The sequence below is a fragment of the Peromyscus eremicus genome, chromosome 1 (assembly GCF_949786415.1).
Source record: "Peromyscus eremicus chromosome 1, PerEre_H2_v1, whole genome shotgun sequence".
Lineage (NCBI taxonomy): Eukaryota > Metazoa > Chordata > Mammalia > Rodentia > Cricetidae > Peromyscus > Peromyscus eremicus.
In genome coordinates this window covers 179,965,058-179,978,376 of record NC_081416.1, presented here as the reverse complement: position 1 = coordinate 179,978,376, position 13,319 = coordinate 179,965,058, and the positions used below count along the sequence as shown (strand labels likewise).

The 13,319-nt window shown below is 39.8% G+C and overlaps 1 pseudogene; it reads right to left on the bottom strand.

The window, feature by feature from the left end:
- Positions 1-234: 234 nt before the first annotated feature.
- On the bottom strand, positions 235-1,163 carry LOC131902591 (vomeronasal type-1 receptor 4-like; annotated as a pseudogene).
- Positions 1,164-13,319: the final 12,156 nt, after the last annotated feature.

The following is a 13,319-nucleotide window of genomic DNA, read 5'->3' as shown; positions in this document are numbered from 1 at the left end:
GGTGCATATAGGGAGCTGTGAGACTGGGTCTCCTTGTCACAATTTGGCCTGGATCTCACTCTGTAGCCTGACATGCCATTGGTTACATTGCAATCCTCCTATCTCAATCTCCACAGTGCTGGGATAAGTTCCATGAGTCAACATGTCTGGTTTATGAGGAAGGATTTTCAAACAACTTTTACTTAATAGAGTATGTACGGCTGCTAGTAAAGCTGTCTTCTATGTTTGTCATGTTCACTGTGGTTTGCAGCAGTTGAAGAGCACAGACCAGGGATCCTTAGGATCCCTAAAGATCAACAGGAAAAGAGAAATAGTGGGGAAGCCTGCAGTCAAAGCTTCAGTTACATGCCTCAACCACAGACAATAGTGTATTAAAAAAGTGTGAAAGATTACACAAATAAAATTAGGAGGTACAGGGAAACAAAGGTGACCACCATCAGGAGGGTGTGGGCTGCTCTGGTTTCAGCGTGGCCTCTGTGGTTCTGATTGGCAGTGATGATGTGCTGTGTTCGCTGGCAATGTCTATGGAAGAGAAGCACCATGGAGACACTAGTCCAGGCCATGATGCTGATGAATGTGGCATCATGGGCAAAACGTAAGATGGCCATGCCTACACTGAATCCAGATGTGGAACAGACCCACTTGCTTATATTGTTAGTGTCATTGCCTGTGCTCTGTGGACCAGTGACTTTGATTGGAATGTAGACATTATTTAAGGCATTGAACAACCAACAACAGTAACAGGAATACCTCAGGACATTAGGGGCTCTTCCTCGGAGCATCAGCCTACCCCCATGACCAGGAACAAGAGTAACAAACTGATGGATGCTCAGGGCACAGGTGGAGCACATGTTTGTGCTTTGAGCCACCAGGCGAATGAAGAACTCAATTTTGCATTTCAGGTTAGTTGGAGGACTCCTTGGAACAAAAACCATCATCATGTTTGGAAATGCAGTAATGAGAAAGAAGACATTGGCCACCCCCAAGTTGGTGACAATGACCTGTGTGGACCTCAGTCAAGAGCCAATAAAGATGGGAGAGAAACTGTGGAAAAACAGAAGAGTGTTGGCCAGAGTCCCAATCCCAACCTGGGAAAGCAGGAGCATCTGGAGAGCCAATACCTCGGTGGTTTTTAGATCTTTACTCTGAGAGGACACGGACATTACTTCTGTGCAGACTGTAGTGATGACCAGGAGGAACACTGCTGTCTTCAATACACTTCTCAATGTTTGAGCATTAGAATGATTTGAGTCTTTACTTTTTCTATATAGGAAGACGCTGTTGTATCACAGACCAGAAGCTTGTCCAGGAGATCACTGCATAGACAACTCAGACTATTATTTTGTACTTCATGTACTTTCCCTCACCTCATGATAGAAAGGTATTAGTGATACAACTGTATCATTCTTGGTCAACATGACACCTATTGTAACACAGTATGGTATAAAAACACATGAATTCTGAACACTGGAACACATTTTTTTTATCTTTCAAATGAAACATCTTCCCTCAGTGATAAAATTTGTTAAGAAATGCAAATTGGAGGTTGGAGAGACAGATGTTCAGAAGATTCATGCTCAAATCCAGCACCAACATGATCATTCACATCCATCTGTAACATCAGTTCTCCAAATTGAATGTTCTCTCATGACTTTGTGGCACTGCACAAATATGGTGCCAGACATACAGGCAACTAAAACTCTATATACATAAAGTAAAATTACTGTATCTTAAAAAGGATAAATTTATAATTCGTAAAATCATGCAAGTAAATTAAGTAGCAAAAAAATCAGCTTTTGAGAAAATTTTGTACAGATCATCAATGTGATAGAATACAAAATATTTCAATAAAGTAACCAGTTCTCTGATCACAAATATGAATCTCAATTTATATAAATATATCCTTATATACATAAGCAACTGCAAAATTTCTATGAGGAAACTCCTTCAGAAGGTAAACACCTTATATGAGGAGATTGGATACAAGACTAACTCAAAAAATTAGTAGCCCTCCTATATACAAATGACAAATGAGTTGAGAAAGAAATCAAGGAGACAATACCCTTGACAATAGCCACGAATAATATAAAATGTCTTGGTGTAACTCTAACCAAGCAAGTGAAAGACCTATATGACAAGAACTTCAAGTGTTTGAAGAAAGAAATTGGAGAAGATAGCAGAAGATAGAAAGATCTCACATGCTCATGGATTGGTAGGATTAACATAGTAAAAAGGCCATCCTACCAAAAGCAATCTACAGATTCAATGGAATCTCCATTAAAATTCCAACACAAATACTCAACTGCATATGGAAAAGCCAGAAAATCCAAGATAGCTAAAAGAATCCTGTACAATGAAAGAACTTCAAGAGGTATAAAGATTCCAGAGCTGAAGCTGTACTACAGAATAATAGTAATAAAAACCACATGTTACTGGATAAAAACAGAAAGATATGGAATCGAAGACCCATACAGAAGTCCATACACTTGTAGACATCTAACATTTGACAAAGAAGTCAAATTATACAGTGGAAAAAAGGAAACATCTTCAAAACTGATGCTGATCCAACTGGATGTAGGCATGTAGAAGATTGCAAATAGATCCATATCTATCACCCTGTACAAAACTCAAGTCCAAGTGGATCAAAGACCTCAACATAAATCCAGCCACACTGAATCTGATAGAAGAGAAAGTGGAGAATAGCCTTGAACCATTGGCACAAGAGACCACTTCCAGAATATAACACTAACAGTGCAGTCACTAAGATAAGCAATTAATAAATGGGACCCCATGAAACTGAAAAGCTTCTGTAAGGCAAAGGACTCTGAAACTAGGACAAAATAGCAGCCTTCAGAATGGGAAAGATCCTCACCAACCCCACAACTCACAGATGGCTGATTTCTAAAATATATAAAGAACTCAATTTCCACATATATATGGAAAAATCCCCTGGGACAAAAGTATTTCATTTATTCATAATTTTGTGTATCTTCCCTATTTTAATGATGAAGCAGAAACTGGAGATGCAGCTGAGCCATTGTCAGCTTCCCTCAGGCACACTCAAAATGTGTTGATACACCATCACAGTTAAACCGTTTGCAAAGACCAATTCTTTTGAAACTCGTGTCTTTGAATCATGGCTTTGAAAGCTCTTATTTAATCTGCAGCTGACTTCATATAATGTTTTCCAGAGGAACAGTCAGTCTCCATCCATCAGCTAAAAACCAGCCATCAAAACTTGAACTAGATATCAAGTTCAAAGTCATTTTCAACTAAGTGTTAAGCTGTGAAACAGACATTTCCTTGGGATGAAGAGATCATTAACATGATTAGGCAAAAAAGAGAAAAAAAGCAACTATTCTAACCATTAATGTTGACTTCAGAAGAGTTATAGTAGGGAAAAGTGAATGATAAGCAAAATCTACAGTTGCAAGAATCCCACTCGTCCAGCCACAGCAAGGATAAAGATGGTCGCAGAGATGAAGGCCAAATCCTGAACACTTACTGAAGAAAAAAAGATCTTATTTATTCTCCATTTTAAGATCTTCTCTTCTCTGAGACAGTTCCAAGAAATGCTTACCTCTCCAGTATTTTCCATGGTTCATTGTGCAGATGACTGAATGAACACAGGGTACCAGTGCTCATAAAAAGGATTGTTTAGTAGACTAACATCCTCAGACAGTGCATTACTTTGTCATCTGTGATGTCAGTGAAAATGTTTGCATGGAGACTACCTCCAATGAAGGAAAAAAACATTGGTCCTCAGGGCAAATCATAGTTTTTACCTTGTTAATGAGGATGTTTTTGACTTTGTTGGATGTTAAGGAATAGCTGTCAGAAGTTAGAAAAAGTTTCCCATGTATCCTTTGAGAGCATCTAAGTTTTGAATTCATGTTGTCATCAGGTGTGGAGAGGTGCACTCCAGTGTAGATCAAGGGATTTGTTGAATGTATTTCCAGTGGAGCATATGGTACAGTACAGTTTCACACTTTCAAAAACTGCTGGGATGAAGTCCTTCAAGAAGACCATTAAAATTTAATCAGGTGAACCAACAAGTGTTGGGAAAGAGCCATGAACTTGAGGTAAGCCAGAACAGAGATGAGTCACACAGTGGCAGACAGACCCATGGTGGGGAGTGGGGCTTGAAGAAATACTGAAGAATAAAAACCATTATGGCAATCATGCTTAGAGCAGAGAAAGAAGGAAGGGTAATTCAGAGCAGTATGGCTGTGTTCTGTAAGAGCCTTGCTGGGATGTGGGAATATAGGAAGGAAAAGTAAAATAATTCATCAAAGTTAATTTTTTTTTTACAAATCTCTTCTTTAGCTAAAGGCACACCCATATTTTAGGGGTGGTCTTTCCTCTTGGGGCATAATCTCCTGGCCAGGTGGTTGGCCCATGTGATGTGAATGTTGAATCTCTAGTCAATCCAGACATTCTATTGTGTTGGATACAATAAGTTTTTTCTTTAATTAACTTCTCTGTCACTCTAATTTTTTGTACAACAATTATTCCTGGTCAATATTCCAGGAATTATGAAACATCTAACTAGACAAAAGATACAAAGTAAAAGACAATGACTTGTGTGGGGGTCCTCTCCCTCTGGGCCTGTTGGCCACCAGATCGAGAGGGGAAAGGGGCAGATGGGGAAAAAGAAATCTTTGGGGACCCATGAGCAGGAATGCAGATAGCTCTTTAGAAGACAAATTTCAGTGAATAAGTTCAATTTTATTCCAGAGTATAAGGAATGTATAGAATTGGGAGCTTAGGGACAAACCCTAATTTGCATTAAGTGGCACACCCCTATCACAAGGCTTAGTATGTGGCAGTAGGGTCCTATAGCAGAGCTCCTAATACAAGTCTTCTTAGTGGGGATCTGTTCAAGGACTAAGTTAAAGAAGAACCAGGCATTTGGTTTCAGAGACAGCCTTTGGGTAAGGTCAGTTTTCCAGGCCTCAGGACATTCTACAGATAAGGTTAGGTAGAAAGCAAGAAGTTCTGCTAGAGGGAGGTGGTTCCATTTTGCCCAACTTATAGAAAAAGCTGCTAGGCTTATGGCAGTCTGCGACATTGACCAGTCAGCTATGACTTCCAACATCTTCCTGTTTTTAGTTATTAATGAAGAGGCATCACTGTAAACCTTGAGGAATCTGTTGCCTGTGTCAGAAGAATCCAGGGTCTGGTAGTGAACCATGACCTGATTGTGGTGATTTCAGCAATGGTACCAAAGTCAATAAATAAGGCAAGCATCCAAATAAAACAGTGTAATCAGAGGACTGACAGAGGGTAGGAGCCAAGAAAATAAGGGGGTATGGAACTAGCATATTTGCTCTATGGCTGGAATTTTTAGAGCAGGTCTTTGTGGAGTATTTTGAGGGTGGTATCATTAATTTTAACAACATCCAATTTGTTTACATAGAAGCCACATTCCTCCCCGAATACCAAGCAAGTCTCCCCATGTTCAGCAGTTATTATGTCTAGTGTTCTTCTATTATTACCCCGGCAGGAGGGTTCATCTGTCTTTGGAGTGACTGGAGGCTCTCAGTTGTAGATGTCATTGTCTGATTAAGTCTGTCTCTGAAGTCTCCAGCCAGAGGATGTGTCTGGGTGATGGCAGTTGTTGTAGCCCCAGAAGATCCAAGGGGGATGATAAGTCCTATTTCTACCAGTACAGGAAGGACTGTCTCTCATCTTTGGTTAACAGCTGTGTTCCTTCCTCCTCCTCAGATAGATATTCCTGTGGAATAACCACAAGAGGGGTACAAAACCCTGGCTTGGGTGTGTCTGTTCAGAATGTCTTACTGAATCTATGTCATAAACACCCTATGGCTCTGCCAGCAATTCTATGTTCCTTCCAATACATTTTATCTCTTTATTCAAGTCTTCTTTTATTTTAATTACTCCAAAAGTCCAATAGTGCTACCCAGAGGTTTATGGATTTGGGGTCAAGCACTATGGCATGGGGACACTACCAGGTCTCACCTCACAAAGAAAAATGACTCTACATCCCCACCACCTTCAACTTGTGTTGAGACATCCCATGTCCCTTGTCTGTCCATGCTGGAATTTTGAGCTGGTTGGTCACTCTCGGGGTTTTTTCACTGGTAACAACAGTACCTGTGAGTTGACGATTCTGTAAGACACTCCCATAGACAGTGTTGCCTCTATTGCCCCAGTGGTCACATCTTGACAGGTCATCAAAATTATAGCAAGCAGGGTCTCTCGCACTTGGCGAGACAATCCATAAGGACTTCTTCAAACTTATGTTCTTCAGACAGCCTGGGGTAGTAACTAGAACAGAGTGAAGTCAGCATCTGGGATATGGTTCTTGATCTTCTTCAGAAATCCACATTTCTTGGAGCCTCCCAGGGACTCTCACTGATTCAGTGGAAGGTCATAGGTCTGTGACCCATTTTTCTATGTTATCACTCCCCTCCAAAGTCCTGCTGCAACCTGTCAAGGTATCTATGGGTTGTCACATGACAGACACATGAACCTCCACTCTAGTATTTACTGTCTAGTTTACCAAGATCAGAGGCCATGTGAATTACTGTTTGTAGTACCAACCAATCTGTGACCTTTACCGTGAGGTCAAAGACTGTGAACTCCCTAGCCAAGTGGAATTTCCTCAGGTATCACAATTCACTCAGTGAAGATCCATAGGGGAAATTTCTTTAAAAGGTGAAAATAGAACTACTGTGTGGTCTGAAAACTACAGCCTAAGTTATATTCTCAGATTTACTTTGTACAAGCAGAAATTGACCACACAAGTTGTCCCCTGACATTCACACCTATACCATGGCACATGTGCACATGTGTACATACAATAATCCATGTCATATAAAATTTCAAAACCCTGTGTTTAAGGTTCTCAGTACTGTGACAAGACACCATGACCAAGGATCCCAATTAAAGGAAGTGGCTAACTGGGCTAATGAATTCAGAGTGTTTGAGACCATGATGGTAGAACAGAGGAATTATGGCAGGGAAAGCTGAGAGTTCACATCTTGATACTCAAGAAGTGGGAAGAAAGTGAACTTAGGATGGTGAGAGGCATTTAAAGTTTAAAGAAACTTTATACTTTAATCTTGGCCCTGGTGGTAAACCTCCACCAAAAAGGACACACATCTTAATCCTTTCCAAATCTCAACCACTTGCAAAGCTAGTATTAAAATGGAGGAGACTTATGTGGTGCACCTTATCCAAACCACAACAGCATGGAAGTTAGACAGTGAAAGATTGCAACTGTTCCCTGAGACAGAGCCTGCCAGCACCCAACTGGACTAAGAGAGCCCACTAGCGCCATTTGGACTAAGAGCTACTCCCTGAGACAGAGTCCATTAGAATCTACTAGACCAAGAGCTCCCACTGAATCAAGAGTATCAATTAGACCAAGTGAGACTCCCTCAGACACAGACACCACTTGCACCAAGTGGAGAAAGAGATGGGTAGACACCAGTGCAAAAATACAGTCAACAACACAAAAAACAATATGGCTCCATCAGAACCTACAACAGCAAGACCTGAACCTCCCAACATAGAAGAAACAGAAGATATCTATTGGTGAAATTATTTAGGCAACTCCACGTAGTTAAAAGGGAGGTTTATTTTGTGGAGTAACTCACAAGTAAAGGGATAGGTAACAGGGTCTAGGAAAGGTGTAGCACAGTCTGGCAGTGTTCTCTGGAAAACTCTGCTTGGTCTACCTCCAGTGTCCAGGGACGAGGAACCAAGAAGGCCGGTATGGTGGTATTTTATTTGTACTGAAATGTGATTTTAATTGTATGTTAATAAATAAAGTTGCCCGGGGTCAGAGCTATTAGAGCCATAGCAAAAGCTGGGCAGTGGTGGCACACGCCTTTAATCCCAGCACTTGGTAGACAGAGCTAGGTAGATCTCTGTGTGTTCAAGGATACAGCCAGCATTGGAGACACATGCCTTTAATCAATATCAACCATAGAAGACCTGGAAGTCTCTACAGAAAGGCAGTGACGAGGCAGTCATGTATTTGGGTTTACAACCAATGAGAAGGCAGAACAGAAAGACTATATAAAGACAAACACACAAGAAGTAGGTCCTTTTTGGAGATCTCTCTTGGCTGAAGAGGATCACTGAAGCAGGAAGGCTAAGGCTCTTAGCTCTGACCTCTTGGCTTTCTTCTATGAATTAGCTTTGTGTTTCTTATTTAATAAGACAGTTGGTTACATCTACAGGCTGGCACATCTGGATATCAGGTCTTCAGGGTCCTCTCTCAGCCCCGCCTTGTAGGTGTGACAGTTACCGAAGCCTCAATGGGGGTTGGAACTTCCAGATCAAAGCTGGAATGGCTACCCACTACAGTTATCTACCATAAAAATGACTTTAAGAAGATATTAGAGATCTTAAAAGAGGAAATGAAAAATTCCCTTAAAGAAATCCAGGAAAAGTCAAACAAAAAATGGGAAGCAATCAGTAAACCCCTTGAAAGCCAAGAGAAAGCAATTAAACAAGTGAGGGAAATAGCTCAAGATTTCAAAACTGATATGGAGACAATAAAGAATACACAAAATGAGGGAATGCTGGAAGTGGAAAATCTGAGTAAATGAACAGAAACTAAAGATGCAAATATAACCAACAGAATGCAAGAGATTAAATAGCGGATCTCTGGTGTTGAAGATACAGTAGAGGAAATAGATTCATCAGTTAAAGAAAACATTATAGCCAACAAAATCATGACCCAAAATATCCAGGAAATTGGGGACACCATGAAGGACCAAACCTAAGAATAATAGGGATAGAAGAAGGAGAAGAATACCAACTCAAAGGCACAAAAAATATATTCAACAAAATTATAGAAGAAAACTTTTCCAACCTAAAGAAGGAAATGCCTATAAAAATACAAGAAGGTTACAGAATACCAAATAGACTGGATCCAAAAAAGTACCCTTGCCACATAATAATCAAACCACTAAACATACAGAATAAAGAAAAAAATATTAAGAGCTGCAAAGGAAAAAGCTAAGTAACATATAAAGGCAAACCCATAAGAATAACACCTGACTTCTCAATGGAAACTCTAAAAGCCAGAAGGTCCTGGACAGATGTCATACAGATACTAAGAGACCATGGATGCCAACCTAGACTATTATACCTAGCAAAACCCTCTATCAACATAGACGGAGTAAACAAAGTATTCCATGATAAAACCAGATTTAAACAATATCTCTCCACAAATCCAGCCCTACAGAAATCACTTGAAGGAAAAATCCAACCTAAGGAAGTTAGATACATCCATGAAAACACAGGCAATAGATAGTCCCACACCAACAAATAACAAAGAAGGGAAACATATAATACTACCACCAAAAAAAAATAGGAATTAACAATCACTGGTCATTAATATCCATTATTATCAATGGTCTCAAATCACCTATAGAAAGACACAGGCTAACAGAATGGATACAAAAACAAGATTCATCCTGTATCTGCTGCATACAAGAAACACACCTGAACTTCAAAGACAGACACTACCTCAGAATAAAAGGCTGGGAATAGACTTTCCAATCAAATGGATTTATGAAGCAAGCTGGTGTAGCTATCCTAATATCTAATAAAATAGACTTCAAACTAAAATCAATCGAAACAGATCTGGAAGGACATTACATATTTATGACAGCAAAAATCTGACAAGATGAAGTCTCAATTCTGAATATTTATGCCCCAAATAAAAGGGCACCTACATTTGTAAAAGAAGCATTATTAAAGCTTAAATAGCACATCAAACTCCATGCACTAGTAGTGGGAGACTTCAACACCCAACTCTCACCAATGGACAGGTGTGCCAGACAGAAACTTAACAGAGAAATAAAGGAACTAACAGACATTATGACTACAAAGGACTTACTAGATATCTACAGAATATTCCACCCTAACACAAAAGAATATACCTTCTTTTCAGCACCCTATGGAACCTTCTCCAAAATCGACCACATGCATGGTCACAAAGCAAATGTCAACAGATACAAAAAAAAAAAAAAAAAAAAAAAAACCTGAAATAACCTCCTGTATCTTATCGGACCACCATGGCTTAAAGTTAGATTTCAACAACAACAAAAATTACAGGAAGCCTACAATCTCATGGAAACTAAATAATGCCAAATAAAGAAGAAATAAAGAAATTTAAGATTTCCTAGAATTAAATGAAAACGAATATACAACATACCCAAACTTATTGGACACCATGAAAGCAGTGCTAAGAGGAAAATTCATAGCTCTAAATGCCCACATAAAGAAGTTGGAGAAATCTCACACTAGTGATTTAACAGCACAACTGAAAGCTCTAGAAAAAGAAGAAGCAAACTGACCCAGGAGAAACAGAGGCCAGGAAATAATCAAATTGAGGGCTGAAATCAATAAAATAGAAATAAAGAGAACAATACAAAGAATCAATGAAACAAAGAGTTGGTTCTTTCAGAAAATCAACAAGATAGATAAGCCCTTATCCAAATTAACGAGAGAGAGAGAGAGAGAGAGAGAGAGAGAGAGAGAGAGAGAGAGAGAGAGAATCCAAATTAACAAAATCAGAAATGAAAATGGAGACATAACAACAGACAATGAGGAAATCCAGAGAATCATCAGGTCATACTTCAGCACATTTATTTTCATTGATCTCTAGGAAGTCTTTAACTTCTTTCAAGCCGAGAATTGGCAACTTGGGGTTGGGTAGAAAGGGCAAGGTGATTTTTTGAAACTATTGGTCTAGACTTTGAGTGCGAAACCACAACCCCCTGAACAAGATTATCTGGACTGCTCAGCAGGATTATCTAGATATCTCCAAGGGCCATAAACCACAGACAGGATCTTGTTAAGCTTTCCTTTCCTGTATAAATAGCAGACAGGTTGTATGCAGGAGTATCTGGATCCTGTTAGGCTTTCCTGTATAAACAGCAGACAGGATGTGTGCAGGAGGATACTGCTCTGTATCCGTTCCAGTTATCATGGCATATTCCTGAGCCTGTAAAGTTAAGTCTAGGCCTTCACAGTGGGGGATGGTGGTAGTCCGACCTGTCTGCAGTAGGTCTGCCAGCTGACTGGCCTGAAACTGGGACTGCAATGGGTGGTGGTTTAGGGGTGCAAGGTTGTGCCCCTTGGGCCGAAAACCTAGGGGCTGGGATGATCAGGTATGAGGATAGAGATTCACCTCTTACTCCAATCTGGTGCTGGCAGGCTCTGTCTCAGGGAACAATTGCAGTCTTGGAGGGTGGGTGGGATTTGGGGGAGGTGGGGCTTTTGGGTTATAGGGTCTGGTGGGGGATGGTGGTAGTCTGACCTGTCTGCAGACTGGCCTGAAACTGGGACTGCAATGGGTGGTGGTGTTGGGGTGCAGGGTTGTGCCTCTGGGCCCAAAGTCTGGGGGCTAAGGTGTTCAGGTATGAGGATAAAGACTCACCTCTTAGTCCAATCAGGTGCTGGCAGGCTCTGTCTCTTAGTCCAATATGGCGCTATCGGGCTCTGTCTCAGGGAACAGTTACAGTCTCGAAGACAGGTGTTACCTTTTAAGATGTAGTACTTGTAGAATTTCAAGAAATTACCTGATCTCTGGGAAGGCACTATCTTTTAAGAACTACAGTTCCCAGAATTCCAGGATATTACCTGGTCTATGGACAGGGATAATTTTGAAGAACTACAATTCCCAGAATTCCAGGAAGTTTCCTGTTTTCTGGGCAGGCACTCTCATTTAAGAACTATTTTAATTAATGAATCAACCTATTGATAAATTAAGTTTTTGTATGTCAATTGGCATTACAGGTAGCTACATTGTCTCTTATGTCAGGGAATTTTCTATTGTCTCAACCTAGCAGCTGTTATAGGGACAGGAAGGATGCCTTCCATAGCTGCTTCCAGCTGAACTGAACACAGCTTGTCAGAGTCCAGAGCTTAGTAGCTTGTTATTTGTAGTGGTATTTGAGTGGTGATTGTCAGCCACATGGAAATCTGTGGAGATACAGGCTGGTAAGAAATTAAAATTCAGGAGCTTAAGATAAAATCTTACATTTAGAACCCTTTTTGTTTGATGTGTTGACAGGTGGGTCCAAGCCTTACGACTTTGATTTCTTGAAGGTTATATGAATTTTAGTTTGCCAACAGAGGTAAACGTTTTCGATAGCTCAGCATTGCCATTGTATTGAAATCCACACTGTAGAAAAGGCAGTGAGTGGGCCATAGTAAAATAGCTGGAAGAGATTTATAACTTAGGGTCATAGCAGGGGCTATGGCTTTGGGTGAAAAAGCATGGACATTTTTTCCTATGTCCAGAGAATCCAATATAGATTGGACAGAGAAGTCTTGAGTCCAATGAGAAGTACTTTTAAATCTATATTTATAGAACGCTTAAAGGAAACTGAAAATCTTGAGCTTTTGACTAAACAATAAATAGTCAGTGCTCTACCAACTTATCAGAACTCGGCTGACCAATGTAAAAACTCTGAACTTTAGAGTCTTAGTATAATAATAGCAAAGCAAGAGAAATTGGAACTATTTTTAATTACCTTAGGCCATTTTTATGTCTTTATACATTGTATCCATCTAAGTACCTTATAAACAGCATTTTTTTTTTAGATTCTCACAATCCAGGACTGATGTCTTTAGGCCTCTGTAGTTTGTATTCATATAACTTAATAACTTGCAATTAACAACTTGTATTTATATATTTAAATATTTAAATACTTAAGTTGCCCTTTTATCACAATTTTAGTTTTCACATCTAATAAAATGAAGTTTTAAAGTTGGAGGTGTGGAATATTTATGCAAACCAAGTTTAATTTCTTGACAGTTCCATTTTTTGGTCTTTTTTAAAGATATATTTTATTTATTTATTATGTATAAAGTGGTCTTTTATTATAATTTATATGGTTTTCTCCATGTATGCCTGCAGGCCAGAAGAGGACACCAGATCTCATTATAGATGGTTATGAGCCACCATGTCGGTGTTGGGAATTGAACTCATGCTCTCAGGAAGAACAGCTAGTGCTCCTAACTGCTGAGCCATCTCTCCAGTCCCCATTTTTGGTCTTTACATCAGGAGTCTCAGTCTGACACAAGACAGAGAGAGGCTTTAAACCATGCTTGAATCTAGGGAAGGGGAGAGTGAGACCCCAACTCTAGAAACACTTTTAGTAAGACAGAACAGCAGCAAAATAATATCTTTAATGATATCTATATCAAAAGGATAAATAAACTTTTGTGAACCCGAATCTAGTGGCCAGAGGTCTCAGAGGTATTTTTTTGAGGTCCTGCCAAAAGTAGTTAGCCCCGTGGTGACTTGAAAGGCAATAAGGGTG